This window comes from Taudactylus pleione, unplaced genomic scaffold (assembly GCF_031769625.1).
Source record: "Taudactylus pleione unplaced genomic scaffold, aTauple2 ptg000146l, whole genome shotgun sequence".
Classification (NCBI taxonomy): Eukaryota; Metazoa; Chordata; class Amphibia; order Anura; family Myobatrachidae; genus Taudactylus; species Taudactylus pleione.
The window spans coordinates 3,421,203-3,427,500 of NW_028284548.1; positions in this window are offsets into that span (position 1 = coordinate 3,421,203).

The following is a 6,298-nucleotide window of genomic DNA, read 5'->3' on the forward strand; positions in this document are numbered from 1 at the left end:
AGTAATTTGATATTGTGAATAGATGCATGTTCCTAGGCCCCAAGCCTGACAAAGGCTTGTGGAAATGTATATTTTGCTTTGCTTTGTTATAAGTTTTACTTTAGCTTTAAAACTTTGACTTGTTATCACAAGTATCAAGCTGAGTAACTGCATATATAGTTTTATATAAAGAGATGAAGCTGTAAAAATATCTAGACTCAATGTATAGTATGTTAACAATATAGAAGCTTTAAGCCAAATTGTTTGATAATATTACAAATTAAATATTTGATGTACTTAAGATGATCCCTAATGAACTGCAATTTAAAGTAAAGGTTATAGGACAGTTTAGACTGATCCTTGAGTACCTTACAGCTGCTTGATAAGGTACATGTCTTATAGTGAGATTAACCTGATGTAATGTATATAGCTGATTACTTTTCTGACCTGATACATGGACACGTGAAGAACATCAAGGAACTGAAAGAGCAGTTTAGGAAAACTCATAGTAATCCAGAGTATGATCTTGATGATAATGAATGGTTTTCCTAATTAAACCCAGCTAAATGGTCTAATGAATTCATTAGATGGATATCAGGAATTCTTTCACTTATTGATAATGTTTAGCTTTGTTTGTAATCATTTAGATTATTATAAAGCTTGTTATTTTTCTGGTTAAGAAGTTACTTACACTTGACTGTTGTTTCTCCAAGGAAAATACACTAAAGGCCTTGATGATAATTCAAGTCTATGATAACATCTGTGCCAAAGACAACATTCCAAGCTGTACCATTTGTGGAACCAGCCTCATTGAGGATGACAAGCAAACATGTGGACAATGCAAGACTATCAACATTTCCCTGAATATTCATGACAAGATGGACTGAATAAAAGACAATTAGACACTGAGGACCGTGGACTTACTTTATGGGGAATGGATCAATGTGTAATCCTATGTATGGGTTCTGTAGATGGAACTTATATATAAATGTACCTATACTTAGTATAGCAAGATCGTGTTCCTCTGAGGTACAGTAGATAGTATAGAGTAAAGTTATGAATAAAAGATAGGAAAAATGATAAATCTGTTATTAAGCTATCCACATAAGACTCCATCTTTGTCACAAGATGGTGTGTGCCTTTAAGTTTTTCATAGCTTTAAATGTATAATATTACAAATAATTATTTTCACTAGTCTTTGAGTTTTAGAAGACCTTGGCATTGGCAGATGTGTTCTAATTAAGAAAAGCTTATGAATAGCATAATGTATTCTAACTTATATGCATGCCTGTCTCCCATTACTCCCCTTACTAACCTTGGAAAACAATAGATGTTTGTACTTACTGATACTATGTATGTTGCAAAGTGAGAACACTGTGATTTATATTATTGTACGACACGCAAATATAGCCAGAGGGAATCTTGAAGCCAAGGCAGATGTTTGTGGTGATATCATCTCCTGAGATCTCAGTAATGCAAGGGTCTGATATACACTAATGAACTTGGGCTGGTGATTAATTACTGAAGATTGATTCCGATCTATCAGGTGTTACTCACCATGGATGCCAGGTTGACAGGCTGGAGCCCTGTAACTCAGGGTCTTCAGCTTTAGGATATTTGGTCCGACAAGGAATCCACCCTCTCTATCAAAATCAGCCGCAACTCTCATAGATTTTTATGGGAGTCATTCTGGAGTTCGGCCACCACAGCTTACCCCATCTGAAGATTGCATTGTGCTGCTGTAGCCTATAGGTTACACTTTGCAAAATTTACTGGGAAAGGGTTCCACTGGAAGTTTCCCCGGCAATGGCTACCATACATGCATGGTCTGTAGACCTTGCATGCGCAGGAGCCCAGATAGAGGAGTGAAGAGACCACTGATGAGGTCACTTCACTCCAAGCACATCAGTGGGACGGGCTCCTTTTGGAGCCCCTGTCCCTGCATGTGCTATTTAATACATTCGGGCGGCATTAGCACTAATATCATGCCCAGATCACATTGATTATATGATTCTTGATAAATGGGCCCCTTAGGCTTGTGTTGCCAGTAAGAAAACCAGAGCATAAGCTGCAGGATCTATACAGAGGTGCCTATCTACTACCAAATTCAGTTCTGTTAGAGAGTTCTCAGGTACCTCAGTGAAGAAGAGGTCCTTGTCAGCCCCTCTCAAAGTTCTGAGAGGGAGACAGTGCCAGCCAAGTCAGTCAGTGGGCAGAGCATCTATTCAATTCAAGGGCACCGGCACCTGAGTGGGCAGCACTGAGGCTGCTGGTATAATAATAAGGATGTCTCTCAAAGAGACATGCTTATTTTACTTAACACTGGCAGCAGAACCTACAAGCCACAGCCACTGCCACCTCCCCTGCACATATCAGCTGCTGTCTGGCTGAGACTGCAGACATGTCACAGTTTGATGCAGCGCAGCAGTGCCCAATGCCCACCCCCTTCCCTCTCTGCATGGTGACTGCTCCCTCCCCTGTGGCCAGCCACCAGTGTACTGCTGTCTATCTATTCCTTCTCCCACCCCTATATGTCACTTGTGAGGGTATTTGAGGGATGGTAGGCTAAAATTTTGCCTATGGCGCCGTGACACCTTACACCAGCCCTGGGTATGGATATATTAATCCTATTGTTATTTATTTGCTCTTAACATTCTTTTCTTCTCTTCAATAAATTGTGCATTTGTGTGTTATAACTTATCTTATTGGGTGGTGGAGGGACAAAGGTGTAGTCCACCTACCACACAAGGTATAGTGATTTCTCTGAGCTGACCCCTGGTGAGCTCCCCATCCTTGGAAAAAAAAGGACAGCTTGGGTATAGACACTGCCATGAAGACAGTCAACCAGAACTCAATGTGACCCGACCACCAACATGGCTAAACCACCCCCATCCCTCCTCTCGGGGCCTATAATCACCCATCACAAATCCAATAACAGGTGAGCAAGTGTTAAGTACTGTATATTTTCTTTTATTAACTGAAACTTATGCTGGGTACACAATAGACGATATGTTGTCCGATCCTGTGGACTGGAGCGACATGTCGGCTACATCATCTACTGTGTACCCATGATGTGCACGCTCCCACGGGTCACAAGTGACATCGCCTGTTGGCCTTGCTGCAGGGCCAATAGGGGATGTCGCTAACGATGACGATAACGATGACATGTCCCTCCCCCTGTCAGGCCCAGCATCGGCACGTATGTATGCACTTGCCGCATGCCAGGTCCTGTCGCCGGTGATGTCGTCAGGGGCAGAACTACTGTATGGGAGACAAATGGAGGTGCCTTCAGCTCTGGAGGGGCACCTCCCCATTGCCCACAATTTATTCACCCCACTGTAACTATGTACCCGGAGTGTACCGTCACGGCCGCCCAATACATGGCACCTCTTCCCGGCACCTGAGAAGCCACCATACACTAGTGGAGAGCTCCATAATAGACCATCAGTTGCTGCCTTTGTCTATCTATAGCCTGTCAGCATGCAAATTGCTGCATTACAGTGTCAGTGGCTGTGACGGGGGAACCAAATTATAATTTACCTCCGAGCATCTGGGATGAATTTACACCACTGGATGTTGTGCTGGGTGCACATCGTCTCATGTCTACCCAGCTTTAGACTCAGACTCACAGTTGTACACTGCCCATGTGTGATGCTGCTGAGTATCGACCATCTGCCACAGTGAGAATTTACCTATCATCATCATCTTTTTCTTGTAAGGTGCCACAATTTACGCTGGACAGACAGCATAGAAATCACATAAAATTAAAAAAAAGAATTTCAATAAATCTTTACTACATTTGCCCCATAGTATAAAATGTGACTGCTGGAAAGAACTTAGCGTCTAATGACTATCAGAGAGTGCGGTTTAATATATTGTCAATAGTAGAGAAGAACCGCTCCAATATTTAATATTTTATAAATGCTGACTTTAGTCCAATGAGAAATCATTTATGTTACACTCTGACAGGCTAGGAATTAATGCACAAAGTGCAGGAACAGTGAAATAATTTTTTTAAATGCATTAAATGCAACAGAACTTTGTGCTAGATATGTTAGTAAAAGCAAACAAAAGAGAAAGCCAAAAGGCTGCTATTGTTCTACAAGGAAGTAACCGTTTTCAAAAGTGCTAAGAAAACAACATATAAAAAATAAATACAGACCCAATCAGGAACTATTTCAGATACAAATGTACACAGTTTTTTTGAAGGACATGTATCTCTCTTGCTAAGTGATCCTAGTATCCTAATCGATTCAACATTGCTACATCTGTGTTTATCAAACAGTAATTGCTCTGTGATTCAATACATTTGTGTAGTTTTATGTGCAGCACCATACGAGGAGTGGTGCATGCTGTTTTATCATTATTGTGTATGCATACACTGTGTATTTATTATATCATCTCATATTAATTTCATTATTTATTATTTTTCATTTTTTAGGGTCCACTTTATTGTTTATTTTGTATTTTTTATATTTTTATTTATATATTTTTTTATTTTTTATTTTTCAATTTCATGTATTATCTTTAATTTCAATATTTTTCAATTGTTGTATTTTCAATAGTTCTGAATATTATTTATGTTTTTCCATATGTGTTTATATCCCTTGGAGGTTACTCCTATTGCCCCTTATTAAATGCTTTTTTAATTGTACCCTGATTAGCGCCCACTATTTCTTTTTACATTGGTTACTGCTTTTTTGGGGATTTTCCAGTTTTCCCCACTGTAGAGGGCTGGCTTTTCATTGGGTTCATTTGTATGTAGAGATCAACATGATCTATTAGTAGGTATTAGCGCTTGTAGTTTTTTCCTTTATAGACCGAGAGTGTGATAAAAAAAAGCATATAAAGCAAGTATACTATAGACTAAACAAACAATAAAATGAGTTAAATTGCAAACAGAATTAAATATAGTACATTAAAAAAACATTATTTAGTGAAATTAAATAAACATAAGATGAAAAAGTAAAGCTAAAACCTAAAGGGGTTTTATATGCCTGAGGTGATAAAGCAATTTCAATAACACTTTATGCTCTATATTCAGGGCTGCCATCAGAAATTGTGGGGCCCGGGACTGAAAAAATAGACAGCCGCCCCCTCCGTGTTTCTGCAACTCTAGCCCTGCAGTGTCTCTCCTGGTCCAGCCACCCCCCTTCAGTACCTCCGGCATCCCTTCAGTCTCTCCAACCGGCACCCTTTCTGTCTCTCCAGCCAACACCCCTTCTCTCTCCCCATCCAGCACCCTGTCTCTCCAGCCAGCACTCCTTCTATCTCCCCAGCCAGCATCCCCTCTATCTCTCCAGCACTGCGCTATATCCCTTACCCCAGCCAGTCTACTTTTTGTCTCTCCAGCCCTGCTATGTATCATCTTCATCCATAGCCAGTCCCTGCATCCCCATGAGACTTACTGTTTTCTGTTGTGGCTGATACTCGTGCGCCATGACGGATCCTCTCTTTTTCAGTGGCACGGCGTGAGTCACATGTGGCAACTGTCAAACAAAAAAAACGTCATTGCACTGCGACAGCCTAACAGTTGGAGAGGGCGGGTCCCTCTCTCTTTATATTGCACAATGACTGCCGTAGGAGCTGGAGGGTGGGCGGTGGGAGCGGCCACTGTCCCATCTCTCATTTTAATACACGGTGGTAGTAGTGGGCGGTTGATAGGAGCGGACATGTCCCAACTTACTGTCCAAGTGCGCAGGCCTGGGACTCCAGTCCCGGCACCCCACCCCCCTGATGGCAGCCCTGTCTATATTTAATCGTTAAATATGCTCTATATATATTTACTGGTTAAATTCAAAGGGGTCATAACACGATGGGGAAAATATAGACAAAAATATATTACTACAGAATATATATGTTACTTGAACTCTCAAAAAGTAAATAAGTCAATTAGTCTACACGGTATACATACTGAACAAGAACATTGATCGCTCTCCTGGTAAATCATGCGGTAGATATCCTATAGCCTACAATGGCTAACATCATCTAAAGATGGCATTATCTATCAGGTCCAAGCGTGGTAAATTTTGCAATAAAGCAGTCCCCATAGAAACCTACAGTACGGGGGCTGCTTTGGCGATTGAAAATTGGAGACTGCAGCAGATATCTCTGATATCTGCCATGCCCCATCCCCCGTACATACATTTGGGAGAGACTTAATACTTAATATTTGCAGGTACCTCGAAAACACCCACAAATATTAATATATATAGACCTCCAACTGCGCTGATATGTATAATTCCAGGTGACTAAAGAATGGAAATGTAATTCCACAACAACAACAACAAAAGCCTGTGAGTCACACATCAACAGAAGC